This window comes from Arachis hypogaea, chromosome 4 (assembly GCF_003086295.3).
Source record: "Arachis hypogaea cultivar Tifrunner chromosome 4, arahy.Tifrunner.gnm2.J5K5, whole genome shotgun sequence".
Classification (NCBI taxonomy): domain Eukaryota; kingdom Viridiplantae; phylum Streptophyta; class Magnoliopsida; order Fabales; family Fabaceae; genus Arachis; species Arachis hypogaea.
In genome coordinates, this window is record NC_092039.1 from 99,869,149 (window position 1) to 99,889,282 (window position 20,134).

Consider the following 20,134-nt stretch of genomic DNA (forward strand, 5'->3'; position numbering starts at 1 on the left):
TTTGATAATGTATTTTGTTGATTGTTGAGATGCCCTAGTGCTACTAGGAAGACTAATTGTGTACCCATTATTTTGATAGTGGAAGATTTCACTGGACTAGGTCTTGTGAGATTTTTGTCCCTCTTTTGAAAATTTTCCCACGATAAAATTTTGGTGTTTGATTACTTAATTTCTGCCATTATATTTGCTACTTGGAGTATTTTTGGTATTACCTATTTAATCGCACAAGTTGTGAGAAAAATATTTGTGGTGCTTCCTCTGTTAAACAGGTTCTTGTTTGAACCTTTGTTGAGTTTTCCCAACATTTATACTAGTGATCTTCTTGCAAGGGACAAAGTGGCTTAGTTGAACATAGTGAGACTAAGCTGGCTTCTATCCCAACAGCGAGTAAGGATCCAAGGCAAGGTGACAAGGATAAGAAGGAAAGTGCTAACACCAAGAAATCCCTTAGGGCAGTCAGTCTTTGACTTCCTTCCCATTCTTACATCTCAGAGGGTTTTGCTGGCTAGTGGTTACCTATGTGTGGAAACAGTTGATTCCTTGCAAAAAGTCTTTATTTGTCCTGCTAACAGGATATTTTTCCTTCCAGTTAACTATCCTTCTAGTATCTAGTTTAGAGCTAGTTGCAATAGATTCTTGGCCCCACTTTGACTGCCAAGACAATTTTGCTAGTCCTTATAGGAATAAAAACCATGTTCTTTTATTTCCATAAACATCTTTAAACAAATTCGAGAAAAAACTTTAAATGGTCCTGACAATTATCTCCAAAAATAATGAGGTCCTCAACAAAAAAATATCATTTTCGGCTCCTGATCTTTATTTTTATGAGACTAATTAGCCCATCTGTCAATATTTTTTATCTGTATTAACGAAATAAGCCTACATAGTATGTTAAACTGTTGATTTATCCATTAAAAACCAACTAGGATTAACAAATTCATTTTTGTTAGGAGTCTCGTCGTCTTTTAAGAATAATTATCAATGCCGTTTAGTTTTTATTTTTATTTTTTATTATATTTTTTAAATACATTAGCTAAATTTACCGTGTAAAACTAAGAAATATTAGTGTTTTTAAATTGTTTTTACTTATAAAAATTAAATAGAGGATATATTATTGATTAACGTGTCACATAAGTATATTTTGAAGAGAAATCATTGACAGAAGGACTAACTAGTCCTACAAAATTAAATATCAAAAGCCGAAAAAGGTATTTTTTTTATTTAATAACCAAGTAATCCTTCAGGAGGTTTGCTTCCTTGGTCTAGCTTCCTGGCTTTATTTTTCGATCGGGAATTTTATATGTAAAAAGTTCAATTATGTTTACTTTTATAAGCAATGCATGCTTATTCCTCTTTAAGGTGAATATTCATTCTTTTTGTAAATAATAAAAAGAAAAAGAAAATAAAAAATAAAGACAACGAAAAAGAATAGCCGTTACAAAAGGAAAAAAAATGCAACACCCATTTCACATCATAAGGGGGATATACTATGGGTATACGGTAACCAAACAGTTATACGTTCTAACGTTGTTATCAAATAGCGCATAATTGATTACTCTCCTTTTTTTTTTACAAGTGACTTTAATTGAAAATCAAAGCCAGCCCTGATGCAACATGAACATGACAATTATTGTTAAGATTCTTGGGAGATAAACAGCCCCAAAGCAATTACTGGTTATAAGTGGCTAAAAGAGAGTAAGTTCATTAAGTGTCATTTGTATCCTTGGGAGAGAAACAGCCCAAAATAACTGAAAAAGAATTATTCCCAGAATAATAAACTAACAACAATTTTACTGAGCTAACCCCTTGGGTCTATAGTTAGCAGAATTGATGTTACCAATATGTACAAAAAATAAGTAGAAATGTTAATTAGTGAATCTTCTGATTCCTCTCCAACGCAACACAAATACGTCTCAGACAAGTCCCAGCACTCAAGGGCAATGCAGAAACTGCAAATATTTATATAACAGAATCAGAAAGTAAGAAACTTGATTCTTGTAGCTATCTACCAACTAAGTGCTTGTTTGAGTACCATTAAGTTGTTGAAAAAAATATTTTTTTTAACAAGATATTTTTGTTTTCATTTTTTAACGTATTTGATAAATTTTTAATAGTAATAAAAGTATTAGAAAAAAAGAATTTTTTTAAAAGCTACAATTACATTTTTTTAAAAAAAATCTATTTTACTTAAGTTAAAAATATAAATACTTATTCGGATGCCATTAAGTTGATAGAAAAAAAAATTTCAATGAAAATATCTTTTTTTTAACGTGTTTAGCAAAATTTCTGATAATAAAAGTAAAAGTCCTAGATAAAAAAAATCTTTTTTAAAAAGTTACAATTTACATCTTTTAAAAAAAAAACCATTTTTCCGAAAAAAAATAATGATGCTTTCACATAATAAATAAACAAAAAATACTTTTATATTGTTAAACTCAAACATAATTTATAGATAAAAAGATCCTTTTGCATCAAATATCCAAATATAAAATTATTTTTACTTTTCTAAAAAATCTTTTAAAAAAAATAACTCAAAAAATATCTTTTCTTATAAGCTCACCTAAACAAGACCTAAATATAATTGATAGATAAAAAGATATTTTTACATGAGATATCCAAACATAAAATTATTTTTACTTATGTAAAAGATTTTTTAAACAAAGATCACTCGAAAAAATATCTTTTCTTAAAAACTCACCCAAATAAATCCTAACCTCGTAACAAAATCAGCATACCAGATTTTAGGACACCAAACAAACTATTCAATGCAATTATGGTTATCTAGCCAACAGACAACCATAGATCCATAATGCATTCAATATCTAGAATGATACCAAGTCTATGCAACAAGCTCAAAGAAGCATAATGAGCAAAATAGATTGTAGTCACTTTTTCACTGAAGAACTAAGAGTGAAAACCAGCACATGAATCCCTTGCAACACAAACCTGATATAAGATCATCAACATATTCAGCATCTATCTTTCCATGAGCCATTGCACCAACCTGCATAACAGAAGCCCACAAGTTAGTTAATGCCCCCAACAGAATCACATAATTGTCTTTATTTTGGTGGACAGGACACTGAGATGAGTCTGTGACTGAGACATAGACACAAAGTTGTATTTCGTTGTGGAGACATGAAAATTGATACTAAAATTTGTGTACCTCAAAAAGTGAGGACACTGGAGACACAACTTGCAGACACATATTACCTCTTGCTCCTCCCAAACCACCACCACCGCCAACTGCCAGATTGCTACCATCAGTAACCCTTTTGGCAAGATCCAATGGCTGGACACTTTTCCGGCAGCGGCCCAGCTAGGAGCAACCATGTCCACTTAAAATATTTTTCCTTGTCGTCCACTATCGTAAAACTAGTTAGCACTAAAGTTTGTGTCCATGTCCCTGTCTTTGTCTGTCGCTTTCATTTTGTTACCTAACATTGCCATAGGAAAATGTATACAAAAGCATTAAGCATACCACAAACACAAGGTTCTCATCATGATTGGCAGCGGCGACATAGTCATTAGTTTGAATAGCCTTAGGTGAATTGACGGAAAGCCCTAAACAATAGAAAAGCTACATATAAGAATTTTTATAATATTGATGAAAATATCAGCAGTTTAGATAAAGAAACTCACCAATCTTACGAGAGTTAATAGGTAAGTGTTGAGTTGCATGATTTTCAATTAGGCGCAAAAGTTTTCCATGATTACCCTTTGATTTGATGCTGAACTTTTGCAGTAGCTCAGCTATAATTACAATTAAAGATTCAAGAAAATAAGAACAAATTAGGTACATGAATTTGATGATGAACCATGATAACAAATGAGGAACGGAATAACAGATTTATTGGATGTAAGAAGCTCACCCATCACGTTGCAAAAGCTTCCCAGAGTCTTTGGTACCTGGGTGTTTACTTCAACTCGGATAAGTATTCCTTCATCAGTTTTAATGAATACACCATGTACCCTACCGGCCATGCAAAGCCTACTACCCATAATTTGAAGAAGGGCCTAAACATAATGTTTATAAAAGAAAGTTAAAAACAGAAAGAAAAGAAAAAAAATAAAACAATGGCTTCTTGATAAAAGGGAAGAAAAAAGACAATAAAACACCCTATTAGATTAGATTAAATTCAAATCAAAATGAATGCAATAAAAAAAGGTAAATATTCATAGAACAAAGGAACAATATTTATATCCAGCCAGGACAGAGGAATATGAACAGATCAACAACCAAAGCAAGGTTCTAGAGTTAGTCAATCACCCAACAGAAAGACAAAAGAGGGAGAATGGGGGTGGTCCTACTAACCTCATGCACAATATCAGGCCTATAATCATAAGGGTTCTTGTTTTTCCTTCGCAGAAAATTGGCATGCTCATCTGGATTCAAAATCTGGTACCTCTGGAAGAGTTCACAAAATAAAAATGAACTTAAATATAGCATGCAAATTACAAAGTATTAGTTTCATTCATATCACTACTAATCTGAAAAAGAAAATAGAACTGGAATTGAACTTGATAAGAAAAATGGAAGTAAATTAAACTAACAGAAGAGAGGCACAGAAATTTTTTCATTACAAGCCCAAATCAACTTTCAACTTTTTACATATTATAAAAATATATAAAAAGAATACCTTCCCAACATAAGAAGCAACCAGGGAGGCATTTTGAAGAACGAAATATATTCCACCTTTTGATCCCCAATAGCAAGGTGCTACAGGAATTCCTGCAAGCCGCATCATTGTAGTACCATCTTCTTTGGGCCCCATTGATTCATCACACTCCTGAAGCTTTGTCTATAAGAAAGAAAATCATACTTAAACTATTTATTCTACCTTAGGATGTAAAAGCATAAATCAAGGCATACGACATACTATAACAAGACAGAAAATATCAGATGCAAATGTAATTTGTAAAATTCTCACAAATTTAAAATATCTCATTTAAGGGAAAACCACCATTTTGACACCCGAAAGAAAGAAAAACCCTTGTGACCCCCTGAAAGATCATAAAAGTTTGACAAACTTCACAAATTATGATCTCTTCACCATTGACATCACCGGGCATGTTATGTATTGACATGGCACTATGCACATTATCCCTAATTAGCCCTAAATCATATTTGGTAAAGTTTGTGAAACTTTTATGATCTTTTAAGAGCCATGAATGTCTTCTTTCTCTTGAGAGCTAGTTTGCAGGAACCAGAATCTCCTGAGTGTTTGGTGCACGAAATTGCAATCACACTTTTGCAACCTCGCACAACTAACCAGCAAGTGCACTGTGTCGTCCAAGTAATACCTTGCGTGAGCAAGGGTCGATCCCACGGAGATTGTCGGCTTGAAGCAAGCTATGGTTATCTTGTAAATCTTAGTCAGGATATCAGAAATTATCAGGATTGATTGTGAAAAGCAAAAGAACATGAAATGATTACTTGTTTTGCAGTAATGGAAAATAGGTTGAGGTTTTGGAGATGCTCCATCCTCTGAATCTCTGCTTTCCTACTGTCTTCTTCTTCAAGCACGCAAGGCTCCTTCCATGGCAAGCTGTATGTAGGGTTTCACCGTTGTCAATGGCTACCTCCCATCCTCTCAGTGAAAATGTTCCTATGCTCTGTCACAGCATGGCTAATCATCTGTCGGTTCTCGATCAGGCCGGAATAGAATCCAGTGATTCTTTTGCGTCTGTCACTAACGCCCCGCCTTCAGGAGTTTGAAGCTCGTCACAGTCATTCAATCATTGAATCCTACTCAGAATACCACAGACAAGGTTTAGACCTTCCGGATTCTCTTGAATGCCGCCATCAGTTCTAGCTTATACCACGAAGATTCCGATTAAAGAATCCAAGAGATAACTACTTAATCTAAGGTAGAACGGAGGTGGTTGTCAGGCACGCGTTCATAGTTGAGAATGATGATGATTGTCACGGATCATCACATTCATCCGGGTTAAGAACAAGTATTATCTTGGAATGGAAGCAAGCATGATTGAATGAGAAACAATAGTAATTGCATTAATCCATCAAGACACAGCAGAGCTCCTCACCCCCAACCATGGGGTTTAGAGACTCATGCCGTGGAAAGTACACAAAGAAAACGTGTAAAGTGTCATGAGGTACAGATACAATGTCAAAAGATCCTATTAATAGTAAACTAGTAACCTAGGGTATACAGAAATGAGTAAATGATGTAAAAATCCACTTCTGGGTCCACTTGGTGTGTGCTTGGGCTGAGCAATGAAGCATTTTTGTGTAGAGACCTTTTCTGGAGTTAAACGCCAGCTTTTATGCCAGTTTGGGCGTTTAACTCCAAGTTTTATGCCAGTTCCAGCGTTAAACGCTGGAATTTCTGAGGCTGATTTGCCACGCCGGTTTGGGCCATCAAATCTTGGGCAAAGTATGGACTATCATATATTGCTGGAAAGCCCAGGATGTCTACTTTCCAATGCCGTTGAGAGCGCGCCAATTGGGCTTCTGTAGCTCCAGAAAATCTACTTCGAGTGCAGGGAGGTCAGAATCCAACAGCATCTGCAGTCCATTTCAGTCTCTGAATCAGATTTTTGCTCAGGACCCTCAATTTCAGCCAGAAAATACCTGAAATCACAGAAAAACACACAAACTCATAGTAAAGTCCAGAAAAGTGAATTTTAGCTAAAAACTAATAAAAATATACTAAAAACTAACTAAATCATACTAAAAACATACTAAAAACAATGCCAAAAAGCGTACAAATTATCCGCTCATCACAACACCAAACTTAAATTGTTGCTTGTCCCCAAGCAACTGAAAATCAAAATAGGATAAAAAGAAGAGAATATACTATAGACTCCAAAATATCAAGGAAACATAGCTCCAATTAGATGAGCGGGACTAGTAGCTCTTTGCCTCCGAACAATTTTGGCATCTCACTCTATCCCTTGAAGTTTAGAATGATTGGCATCTATAAGAACTCAGAATTCAGATAGTGTTATTGATTCTCCTAGTTAAGCATAATGATTCTTGAACATAGCTAGTGTATGAGTCTTGGCTGTGGCCCAAAGCACTCTGTCTTCCAGTATTACCACCGGATACATACATGCCACAGACACATAATTGGGTGAACCTTTTCAGATTGTGACTCAGCTTTGCTAAAGTCCCCAATTAGAGGTGTCCAGGGTTCTTAAGCACACTCTTGTTGCCTTGGATCACAACTTTATTTCTTTCTTTTTCTTTTTCTTTTCTCTTTTTTTTCGAATTTTTTTTTGTATCCACTGCTTTTTCTTGCTTCAAGAATCAATCTAATGATTTTTAGATCCTCAATAACAGTTCTCTTTTTCCTCATTCTTTCAAGAGCCAACAATTTTTAACATTCTCAAAACAACAAATTCAAGAGACATATGCACTGTTCAAGCATTCATTCAGAAAGCAAAAAGTATTGTCACCACATCAAACTAATTCAACTAGTTTCAAGGATAAATTTCGAAATCCTGTACTTCTTGTTCTTTTGTGATTAAAGCATTTTTCATTTAAGAGAGGTGATGGATTCATAGGACATTCATATCTTTAAGGCATAAAATTTCAATTTTATTAATTATGAATTAAGAACAAGACTCAAAGATAAATATAAGATGAGACTAAAAAAATAAAAATAGAAAACAAAATAAAAGAAAAAAAACGCAAAAACATAGGCTCCTAATGATAGAGGTTTTCACAGAGTTAGGACTCAACAACCTTGATTTTGAGAAGTGGATGCTCCCTCAGCTTGAGAGGAGAGCTTTTGGCGTTTCAACTCTTGGAGTTCACGCCCCTGCTTCTCTTGTTCCTTCAGCAATTTGCAGAGCATGCAGTTCTGATTCTGCTGTTCTTCCTTCAGTTGCTCCATAGTCTCTTGCAACTTGGAGATAGATGCTTCTAGGCTGGTCCAGTAGTCAATTCTTGGGAATTCAGGGAGGAATTCCTGCGCCCTCCTCTTGATAGAGTTGTCTTGCATTTGTCCTTCCATTGACTTCTTGGTGATTGGGTGTTCAATGGGTATGAACTCATCTACTCCCATCTTGACCCCAGCCTCTTTACAGAGCAAGGAGATCAAGCTTGGGTAAGCCAATTTGGCTTCAGTGGAATTCTTATTTGCAATTGTGTAGATCTCACAAGCAATCACATGATGAACCTCCACTTCTTTTCCAAGCATAATGCAATGAATCATCACTGCTCTCTTGATGGTGACCTCAGAACGGTTGCTAGTGGGCAATATGGAACGCCCAATAAAATCTAGCCAACCTCTTGCAATTGGTTTGAGGTCTCCCCTCTTGAGTTGGTTTGGGACACCCTTTGAATTGGTTATCCACTTAGTTCCAGGGAGGCATATGTCCTCTAGAACTTGATCCAACCCTTTATCTGCTCTCACCATCCTCCTATTAAAGGATTCAGGATCATCTTGCAGTTGAGGTAATTTGAAGATTTCTCTTATTTTGTCCAGATGGAAGTACATAACTTTCCCTCTGACCATGGTTCTGTAGGTATGGTAAGCAGTTCCAGTCATTCTCTGCTTATCTGTTAGCCACAGATTTGAGTAGAATTCCTGAACCATGTTCCTTCCAACCTTTATTTCAGGATTGGTTAGAACTTCCCATCCTCTGTTTCGAATTTGCTCTTGGATCCCCGGATATTCATCTTCTTTCAGATCAAATTTAACTTCCGGGATCACTGACCTCAGGCCCATTATTTTGTGATAATGGTCTTCATGTTCTTTGGTTAAGAACTTCTCTTGATTCCAAAGATTCTTTGGATTATTCTCTTTCTTTCCTCTTAAATTGGTTTGTTTTCCCTTAGGAGCCATGATCTTGATGAATCTTGGCTTAGTGATCACGGAAAAGCACACCAAACTTAGAGGTTTGCTTGTCCTCAAGCAAAAGAAAAGAAAGAAGAGAGAAAGAGGAAGAGGAAATTCGAATGGTGTGGTGGAAAGGGGGAGCCAAACATGAATTTATAAGGTGGGGAGGGGAGTTTTCGAAAAAAAAGAGAGATTTGAAAGGAGATTTGAGAAGATATGGAAAGAAATTGAGAAAAGGGTGATTTTTTTGAACAAAATTTTGGGAATGATTTGAGAGATTTGAAAAGTGATTTTAGATATTTGAAAATTTGAAAGTGAATGATGAGAGATTGAAATGTATTTTTGTAGAAAAACATGGGTAAGAAAAGGAAAGTTTGAAAAAATCTGATTTGAAAACAAAATTGTGGTCCCCCCACCTTTCTGGCGTTAAACACCCAGAATGGCACCCATTCTGGCGTTTAACGCCCAATTGATGCCCCTTTTGGGCGTTTAACGCCCAGCCAGGTGCCCTGGCTGGCGTTAAACGCCAGAAATCCTTTATCACTGGGCGTTTTTCTGAACGCCCAGGATGCTGCACACCTGGCATTAAATGCCCAGAATGGTGCCCATTCTGGCGTTTAACGCCCAAAATGGCACCATTCCTGGCGTTAAACGCCCAGAATGATACCCATTCTGGCGTTTAACGCCCAAAATGCCCCTTACTGGCGTTTTTTTGCCAGTAAGCTCTTTTTCTCTGCTTTTTGAGCTGAATCCTTCTGTAACTCTGTGAATTCCTTCATTTTTGATACTTGCCTCTGTAGGAACAATTCATATGACCTCCTAATGACTGGGTTGCCTCCCAGCAAGCGCTTCTTTACTGTCTTTAGCTGGACCTTCACTGAGAATCACTCAAGTCTCAGTTTTGAGCATTCCTGCTCAAAATTTCCTTCAAGATAATGCTTGATTCTCTGTCCATTAACAATGAACTTTTTGTCAGAATCAGTATCCTGAAGCTCAACATATCCATATGGTGACACTCCTGTAATCACATACGGACCCCTCCACCGGGATTTAAGCTTTCCTGGAAACAGTCTGAGCCTAGAGTTGAAGAGCAGAACTTTTTGTCCTGGCTCAAAGACTCTGGTTGACAACTTCTTGTCATGCCATTTCTTTGCCTTTTCCTTATAAATTTTTGCATTTTCAAAGGCATTGAGTCTGAACTCCTCTAGCTCATTTAGCTGAAGCAATCTTTTTTCACCAGCCAACTGAGCATCCATGTTTAGGAATCTGGTTGCCCAATAGGCTTTATGTTCCAGTTCCACGGGCAGATGACAGGCCTTCCCATACACCAGTTGGTATGGAGAGTGATGAGCGGATAATTTATACGCTTTTTGGCATTGTTTTTATATAGTTTTTAGTAAGTTTGAGCTACTTTTAGGGATGTTTTCACTAGTTTTTATGTTAAATTCACATTTCTGGACTTTACTATGAGTTTGTGTGTTTTTCTGTGATTTCAGGTAAATTCTGACTGAAATTGAGGGATTTGAGCAAAACTCTGAAGAAGGCTGACAAAAGGACTGCTGATGCTGTTGGAATCTGACCTCCCTGCACTCGAAATGGATTTTCTGGAGCTACAGAACTCCAATTGGCGCGCTCTCAACGACGTTGGAAAGTAGATATCCAGGGCTTTCCAGCAATATATAATAGTCCATACTTTATTCGAAGAATGACGACGTAACTTGGCGTTGAACGCCAAGTACAAGCTGCTGTCTGGAGTTAAACGCCAGAAAAACGTCATGATCCGGAGTTGAACGCCCAAAACACGTCATAACTCGGAGTTTAACGCCAGGAAATGCCTCAACTCGTGGATTAATCAAGCTCAGCCCAAGCATACACCAAGTGGGCCCCGGAAGTGGATTTATGCATCAATTACTTACTCATGTAAACCCTAGGAGCTAGTCTAAGTATATATAGAACATTTATCTAATGTATTAGATGTCTTTTGACCACGTTTCATCTTTGGTCTCAGTTCTGTTTTATTCTTCATCTTAGGAGATCATTGATCACGTTAGGGAGGCTGGCCATTCGGCCATGCCTGAACCCTTTGCTTATGTATTTTCAACGGTGGAGTTTCTGCACACCATAGATTAAGGGTGTGGAGCTCTGCTGTACCTCAAGTATTAATGCAATTCTATTTTCTCTTATTCGGTTTCTATCTTATTCTTATTCCAAGATATTCATTCGTACCGAAGAACATGATGAATGTTATGAGTCAGATTACCCTCATTATCATTCTCACTTATGAACGCGTGTGATTGACAACCACTTCCGTTCTACATGAAACAGAGATTGAATGCGTATCTCTTAGATTCCTCAACAGAATCTTCGTGGTATAAGCTAGATAGATGGCGGCATTTATGAGGATCCGGAAAGTCTCACCTTGTCTGTGGTATTCCGAGTAGGATCCTGGGAATCTGGAAAGTCTAACCTTGTCTGTGGTATTCCGAGTAGGATTCCGGTAATGAATGACTGTGACGTGCTTCAAACCTGTAACCTGCTGGGCGTTAGTGACAGACGCAAAAGAGGGATTCTATTCCAGTAGGGGAGGGAACCAACCGGTGATTAGCCGTACTGTGACAGAGTGCGTGAGCATTAGTTTTCACTGCGAGGATGGGATGTAGCCATTAGCCATGGGTGATGCCTCCAGACTGGTTAGCTATGCGAGTGATAGCCGCATAGGATATTTCCCCGAGAGGAAGAAAGTAGCCACAGTTAATGGTGAACCCCTATACAAAGCTTGCCATGGAAAGGAGTAAGAAGGATTGAATAGAAGTAGTAGGAGAGCAGGCGTCCTTGGGCTCTACAGCATCTCCAGCCGCTTATCTGAAATTTCTACCAATGAATCTGCATAAGTGTTCTATCCCTTTTATTATTCCTTTTTATTTCTTTATTCCAATAATCACAATTATCCTTTAATCTCCCTAACTGAGATTTACAAGGTGACCATAGCTTGCTTCATACCAACAATCTCTGTGGATTCGACCCTTACTCACGTAAGGTTTATTACTTGGACGACCCAGTACACTTGCTGGTTAGTTGAACGGAGTTGTGAGAATAAACAGTGCCCTAAGAGTAAATATATGCTAAAGCTCAAAAGATAGAAATCACAATTTCGTCCACCAGAGAGGTTCCTATAGGAGTCTTGAATGCTGTTCTGTATGCCCACAGAGCATCATCCAAGCTCTTTGCCCAATCCTTCCTTCGGGCTATCACAGTCCGTTCCAGGATTCTCTTTAGCTCTCTGTTAGAGACTTCAGCTTGCCCATTTGTCTGTGGATGATACGGAGTTGCCACTTTGTGGCTAATTCCGTGTCTAACCATAGCAGAGTGTAGCTGTCTATTGCAGAAATGAGTGCCCCCGTCACTGATTAGTACTCTGGGAACGCCAAACCTGCTGAAAATGTTTTTCTGGAGGAATTTCAGCACGGTCTTGGTATCATTAGTGGGTGTAATCGCTTCTACCCACTTAGATACATAGTCCACTGCCACCAGAATGTAAGTGTTTGAGTATGATGGTGGGAATGGCCCCATGAAGTCAATTCCCCATACATCAAACAATTCTATCTCTAATATCTCTTGTTGAGGCATGGCATATCCATGAGGCAGGTTACCAGCTCTTTGGCAACTGTCACAGTTACGCACAAACTCTCAGGAATTTTTATAGAGAGTAGGCCAGTAGAAGCCACATTGGAGGACTTTAGTGGCTGTTCGCTCACTTCCAAAATGTCCTCCATACTGTGATCCATGGCAGTGCCATATGATCCTTTGTGCTTCTTCTCTGGGTACACATCTGCGGATCACTTCGTCAGCACATCTCTTAAAGAGATATGGTTCATCCCAGAGGTAGTACTCGGCATCTGAAATTAATTTCTTTCTCTGCACGTAGCTGTACTCCTTGGGTATGAACCTCACAGCTTTATAATTTGCAATATCTGCAAACCATGGAGCTTCCTGAATGGCAAAGAGTTGCTCATCTGGAAAAGTCTCAGAGATCTCAGTAGAAGGGAGGGACGCCCCAGCTACTGGTTCTATCCGGGACAGATGATCAGCTACTTGGTTCTCTGTCCCTTTTCTATCTCTTTTTTCTATATCAAACTCTTGCAGTAGCAACACCCATCTGATAAGCCTGGGTTTTGAATCCTGCTTTGTGAGTAAGTATTTAAGAGCAGCATGGTCAGTGTACACAACCACTTTGGATCCAACTAAATAGGATCTAAACTTGTCAATGGCATAGACCACTGCAAGTAACTCTTTTTCTGTGGTTGTGTAATTCTTCTGTGCGTCATTTAGAACACGGCTGGCATAATAAATGACGTGCAGAAGCTTGTTATGCCTCTGTCCCAACACTGCACCAATGGCATGGTCACTGGCATCACACATTAGTTCAAATGGCAATGTCCAATCTGGTGCAGAGATGACTGGAGCTGTGACCAGCTTAGCTTTCAGGGTCTCAAATGCCTGCAGACATTGTGTGTCAAACACAAATGGTGTGTCAGCAGCTAACAGGTTACTCAAAGGTTTTGCAATTTTCGAAAAATCCTTTATAAACCTTCTGTAAAATCCTGCATGCCCCAGAAAGCTTCTGATTGCCTTAACATTGGCAGGTGGTGGTAATTTTTCAATTACCTCTACCTTTGCCTTATCCACCTCTATTCCCCTGCTTGAAATTTTGTACCCAAGGACAATTCCTTCAGTCACCATAAAGTGACATTTCTCCCAGTTTAAAACCAGGTTAGTCTCTTGGCACCTTTTCAGGACAAGTGCTAGGTGATTAAGACAGGAGCTAAATGAGTCTCCATATACTGAAAAGTCATCCATGAAGACTTCCAGAAATTTCTCTACCATATCTGAGAAGATAGAGAGCATGCACCTCTGAAAGGTTGCAGGTGCATTGCACAGACCAAAAGGCATCCTCCTGTAGGCAAACACGCCAGAAGGGCAAGCGAATGCTGTTTTCTCTTGATCCTGAGGATCTACTGCAATTTGGTTGTAACCTGAATAGCCATCCAAAAAGCAGTAATAATCATGGCCAGCTAGTCTTTCTAGCATTTGGTCTATGAATGGTAAAGGAAAGTGATCCTTTCTGGTGGCTGTATTGAGCCTTCTGTAGTCAATACACATGCGCCACCCTGTGACTGTCCTTGTAGGAACCAGTTCATTTTTTTCATTATGAACCACTGTCATGCCTCCCTTTTTGGGAACAACTTGGACAGGGCTCACCCAGGGACTATCAGAAATAGGATAAATAATCCCAGCCTCTAGTAATTTAGTGACCTCTTTCTGCACCACCTCCTTCATGGCAGGATTTAGCCTCCTCTGTGGTTGGACCACTGGTTTGGCATTATCCTCCAATAGGATCTTGTGCATGCATCTAGCTGGGCTAATGCCCTTAAGATCACTTATAGACCACCCAAGAGCTGTCTTGTGTGTCCTTAGCACTTGAATCAGTGCTTCCTCTTCCTGTGAATTTAAAGCAGAGCTTATAATTACTGGAAAAGTTTGACCCCCTCCAGAAATGCATATTTCAGGGATGGTGGTAGTGGTTTGAGTTCAGGTTTGGGAGGTTTATCCTCCTCCTGAGGAATTTTCGAAAATTCCTTTGCTTCCTCTAGTTCTTCTTGATCAGGTTGAGCATCTTTGAAGATGTCCTCAAGCTCTGATTCTAGGCTTTCAGTCATATTGATCTCTTCCACCAGAGTGTCAATAATGTCAGCGCCCATGCAGTCATTTGGTGTGTCTGGATGCTGCATAGCTTTTACAGCATTCAACTTGAACTCATCCTCATTGACTCTCAAGGTTACTTCCCCTTTTTGTACATCAATGAGAGTTCGTCCAGTTGCTAGGAAAGGTCTTCCTAGAATGAGAGTTGCACTCTTGTGCTCCTCCATTTCCAGCACCACAAAGTCAGTTGGAAAGGCAAACGGCCCAACTTTGACAATCATGTCCTCAATTATGCCTGATGGGTGTTTAATAGAGCCATCAGCAAGTTGGAGGCATATCCGGGTTGGTTTGACTTCTCCAGTCAACCCAAGCTTTCTGATAGTGGATGCAGGTATTAGATTGATGCTTGCTCCAAGATCACATAGGGCTGTCTTGGTGCAAGCACCTTCTAATGTGCATGGTATCATAAAGCTTCCTGGATCTTGAAGCTTTTCTGGTAAGCTCTTTAATATGACTGCACTGCATTCTTCAGTGAGAAACACTTTTTCAGTTTCTCTCCAATCCTTCTTATGACTTAAGATTTCTTTCATGAACTTAGCATAAGAAGGTATTTGCTCAAGTGCCTCTGCAAACGGAATCTTTATTTCAAGAGTCCTTAGATAGTCTGCAAAGCGGGCAAATTGCTTATCCTGCTCCGCTTGGCGGAGTTTTTGAGGATAAGGCATTTTGGCTTTATATTCTTCAACCTTAGATGCTGCAGGTTTATTCCTTACAGAAGTGGTTGAAGAAGCCTTGTTAGAGGGATTACTGTCAGCACTCTCAGGTGTCTGATTCTCCCTAGGCGTCTGAACGCCAGGATTGGGTGGAAATTGGGCGTTTAACGCCAACTTTTCCCCCTTTTCTGGCGTTTGAACGCCAGAACTGGGCAAGGAATGGGCGTTTAACGCCAGCTTTCCCTCCCTTTCTGGCGTTTGAACGCCAATGACATTCCTCTCTGGGCTCTTACTGTCCTCAGAGGGATTTTGAACAGTGGTTTGGTTGTCCTCTGTCAATTGTTCCTTGTTTGGCTTTTTACTCTTTTGAGCAGTGTTATTCAGGGTCTTCCCACTCCTCAATTGAACTGCTTAACATTCCTCTGTTATCTGTTTAGATATTTGCTGTTTTGCTTGATTCAACTGTAGTTCTATGCTCTTGTTAGCAACTTTAGTTTCATGGAGCATCTCTTTAAAGTCTGCTAACTGTTCTGTCATCAGGAGCAATTGTTGATTAAGCTCAATTATCTGTTCTTGAGGACTAGGGTCAGTGACTACTGTCATGACTTCCTCTTTTGGAGAGAACTCATTGCTAGAGTACAAATATTGGTTTCTAGCAACAGTGTCTATAAGCTCTTGAGCTTCTTCAATTGTTTTCCTCATGTGTATAGATCCACCAGCTGAGTGGTCTAAAGACATCTGAGCTTTTTCTGTGAGCCCATAGTAGAAAATGTCTAACTGTACCCACTCTGAAAACATTTCAGAGGGACATTTCCTTAGCATACCTCTATACCTCTCCCAGGCATTATAAAGGGATTCATTATCCTCTTGTTTAAAGCCTTGGATGTCCAGCCTTAGCTGTGTCATCCTCTTTGGAGGGTAAAAATGATTCAAGAATTTGTCTGATAACTGTTTCCATGTCTTTATGCTTGCTGTAGGTTGGTTATTCAACCACCTTTTAGCCTGATCTTTTACAGCAAATGGAAACAGTAATAGTCTGTAGACATCCTGATCCACCTCTTTATCATGTACTGTGTCAGCAATTTGTAAGAACTGTGCCAGAAACTCAGTGGGTTCTTCCTGTGGAAGACCGGAATACTGGCAATTTTGCTGCACTATGATAATGAGTTGAGGATTTAGCTCAAAGCTGCTTGCTTTGATGGGAGGTGTACAGATGCTACTCCCATATGCAGCTGTAATGGGGTTAGCATATGACCCCAGAGTCCTTCTGGACTGATCAATCCCACTTAGGTCCATAATGGATAAAATGTTTTTTTTTGAATTAAACGAAAAAAAATAAAATAAAATAAAAGGAAATTAAGATAAAATTTCGAAAATCAAAAAGAAAATAAGATCAAAGCAAATTGAGAACTAAATCAATTAGTTAGTTAAAAAGATTTTGAAAAGAGCAATTAAAAAGATATGATTGAAAAATTTTTATGAAAAAGATTTGATTTTTGAAAAGAGGAAAGAGAAAAACACAAAAAGACACCAAACTTAAAATTTTTAGAAAATCAAACACTAATTTTCGAAAATTTTTAAGGGAAAAACACAAAGAGGACACCAAACTTAGAATTTTTATGAATCAAAAAGGGACTAAGAACATGCAAATTCAAAAATTAAAAGAAAAACAAAAGCATGCAATTGACACCAAACTTAAAATATGAAACTAGACTCAACTAAAAGACTCTAAACCAACAAAAATAAAACAGTCCTAATCTAAGCAACAAGATAAGCCGTCAGTTGTCCAAACTCGAACAATCCCCGGCAACGGCGCCAAAAACTTGGTGCACGAAATTGCAATCACACTTTTGCAACCTCGCACAACTAACCAGCAAGTGCACTGGGTCGTCCAAGTAATACCTTGCGTGAGCAAGGGTCGATCCCACGGAGATTTTCGGCTTGAAGCAAGCTATGGTTATCTTGTAAATCTTAGTCAGGATATCAGAAATTATCAGGATTGATTGTGAAAAGCAAAAGAACATGAAATGATTACTTGTTTTGCAGTAATGGAGAATAGGTTGAGGTTTTGGAGATGCTCCATCCTCTGAATCTCTGCTTTCCTACTGTCTTCTTCTTCAAGCACGCAAGGCTCCTTCCATGGCATGCTGCATGTAGGGTTTCACCGTTGTCAATGGCTACCTCCCATCCTCTCAGTGAAAATGTTCCTATGCTCTGTCACAGCATGGCTAATCATCTGTCGGTTCTCGATCAGGCCGGAATAGAATCCAGTGATTCTTTTGCGTCTGTCACTAACGCCCCGCCTTCAGGAGTTTGAAGCTCGTCACAGTCATTCAATCATTGAATCCTACTCAGAATACCACAGACAAGGTTTAGACCTTCCGGATTCTCTTGAATGCCGCCATCAGTTCTAGCTTATACCACGAAGATTCCGATTAAAGAATCCAAGAGATAACTACTTAATCTAAGGTAGAACGGAGGTGGTTGTCAGGCACGCGTTCATAGTTGAGAATGATGATGATTGTCACGGATCATCACATTCATCCGGGTTAAGAACAAGTATTATCTTGGAATGGAAGCAAGCATGATTGAATGAGAAACAATAGTAATTGCATTAATCCATCAAGACACAGCAGAGCTCCTCACCCCCAACCATGGGGTTTAGAGACTCATGCCGTGGAAAGTACACAAAGAAAACGTGTAAAGTGTCATGAGGTACAGATACAATGTCAAAAGATCCTATTAATAGTAAACGAGTAACCTAGGGTATACAGAAATGAGTAAATGACGTAAAAATCCACTTCTGGGTCCACTTGGTGTGTGCTTGGGCTGAGCAATGAAGCATTTTCGTGTAGAGACCTTTTCTGGAGTTAAACGCCAGCTTTTATGCCAGTTTGGGCGTTTAACTCCAAGTTTTATGCCAGTTCCAGCGTTAAACGCTGGAATTTCTGAGGCTGATTTGCCACGCCGGTTTGGGCCATCAAATCTTGGGCAAAGTATGGACTATCATATATTGCTGAAAAGCCCAGGATGTCTACTTTCTAATGCCGTTGAGAGCGCGCCAATTGGGCTTCTGTAGCTCCAGAAAATCTACTTCGAGTGCAGGGAGGTCAGAATCCAACAGCATCTGCAGTCCATTTCAGTCTCTGAACCAGATTTTTGCTCAGGACCCTCAATTTCAGCCAGAAAATACCTGAAATCACAGAAAAACACACAAAATCATAGTAAAGTCCAGAAAAGTGAATTTTAGCTAAAAACTAATAAAAATATACTAAAAACTAACTAAATCATACTAAAAACATACTAAAAACAATGCCAAAAAGCGTACAAATTATCCGCTCATCAGTGTTAAAATGGTAGTTTATCCTATATTTAATGAAAATTTTCAAGGAAAGAAAAGACACATTCCCCGAATAGAGAATAACTTCAGCCTTCACCTATAATAGGCCAGCCTGACCCACCCAGTCGACAAGTCAAGTATTTAGGATGGGTGGCAGCCAACTCTAGTCAGTGTTGATAGAGTAGAACACTGGGCCAGTTGTTTTAGGACAGCCACATGCCTATATATCCTAAATGTTTAAAATTCTTCCTTTTGAATATGATTTATATTGGTACAGGTTAGCATCCAATATTCAAATTGAGTCCAAGTAACAATAATACAATGTTACAATAACACATTATACATCAAAATATATTAACTTAAACACAAATTGAATTAGATATCAAATACAAATGTAAATGTCCAGAGCACAAAGGATGGAATTGTGAGGGAGAAAATAACCTTTTTAATAAGACCCCCTTGAGAGAAGTGTCTTCAAGGATCTTGTTACCATGATTCTCTTGCTCTTCCTCCTCCCAACATTGGGTTTCAGTTTATTTTTTATCCCTCTTATGCTTCAGCTTACTGTTTGCACAAGGAGTGAACATCGCTACAATGAATCAAAAACATCCACCTATTAAGAAGAAGAGCTTATTTTTCATGCTTAAGAAGAAGAAGAGCTTATCTCTAACATCACACAATGCACATGCTTATTTTTTATTGAAAGAAGAAGAGCTTGTTACGATAGCTCAAGATTTAAATCAATAAATTAAAGAGAAAACACATTGACTTCTACAATTTGCCCGAAATATAATCAAGGTTATGTCCAAGTATCAACATGACAATACTTGTATTTTCTTAGATGAAAAATATTTTGCATGCTAAACATCCAATTTGGATAGAACCTAGACACTGAGCAACAAGTCATGAGACAAGATGACAGCAGGAAAGGCACCAACATGCAACCGTACCTAAAATAAAAGGTCTCAGGAAAGAGACATAACATAGAAAAAAGCCAAATTATGCTTACCTCCCTTGAGGTTTACCGGTATTACACTTAATTACCTCTAATGTTTAACCTACTTACCAAAACCCTCCTATAAATATTTTCAAAATGTCTAAATGACCTTTTTTCCTTCCTATCCATCGTGCCCTCAAAATTAGAAGACACAAATTTAGAACCAATTTTGATTCAACGCCACACTTCACCATCAACGCATAGTAAAATGTCAAAAATATTTTAAAAGAAAACATAGAAAAAAAGGCTATCCAAAAAGCATGCCATCCTAGAGCCAGTCCAGATTCTTCAACATCATCCACTTATTCCCAATTGTACACAAACATGTCTACTGAACATGAAAACCCAGGATACCAGCATTTAACCATATATCTAGCTAAATCTGAATCCTTCAATAGAAAAGCCTCGTATTCGCAATCCAGGCACAGGCTATTAAAAGCAACTCTATTTAACAATATTCGCTCACCAGATAGTTACAAATAAAGTCGGCTACGGGGAAGCAGTGGCCAGCGAGAGAGAAACACGGAAGCTAATTTATAAAGTATTTCGATTTTTGATTATGATTTTTATTAAT

The 20,134-nt window shown here is 38.4% G+C and overlaps 2 long non-coding RNA genes across 2 annotated transcripts; both read right to left on the reverse strand.

Annotated features, from left to right (window-relative positions):
* Positions 1 to 1,863: 1,863 nt before the first annotated feature.
* LOC112794348 (uncharacterized) lies at positions 1,864 to 3,565 on the reverse strand. Its single transcript, XR_003198827.3, has 3 exons — positions 3,482 to 3,565; positions 2,947 to 3,004; positions 1,864 to 1,949 (listed from the first exon to the last, which is right to left on the reverse strand). It is a non-coding gene; the product is annotated as an uncharacterized lncRNA (long non-coding RNA).
* A 1,075-nt stretch (positions 3,566 to 4,640) lies between these two features.
* LOC140184332 (uncharacterized) lies at positions 4,641 to 20,090 on the reverse strand. Its single transcript, XR_011880783.1, has 3 exons — positions 20,027 to 20,090; positions 19,005 to 19,152; positions 4,641 to 4,802 (listed from the first exon to the last, which is right to left on the reverse strand). It is a non-coding gene; the product is annotated as an uncharacterized lncRNA (long non-coding RNA).
* Positions 20,091 to 20,134: the final 44 nt, after the last annotated feature.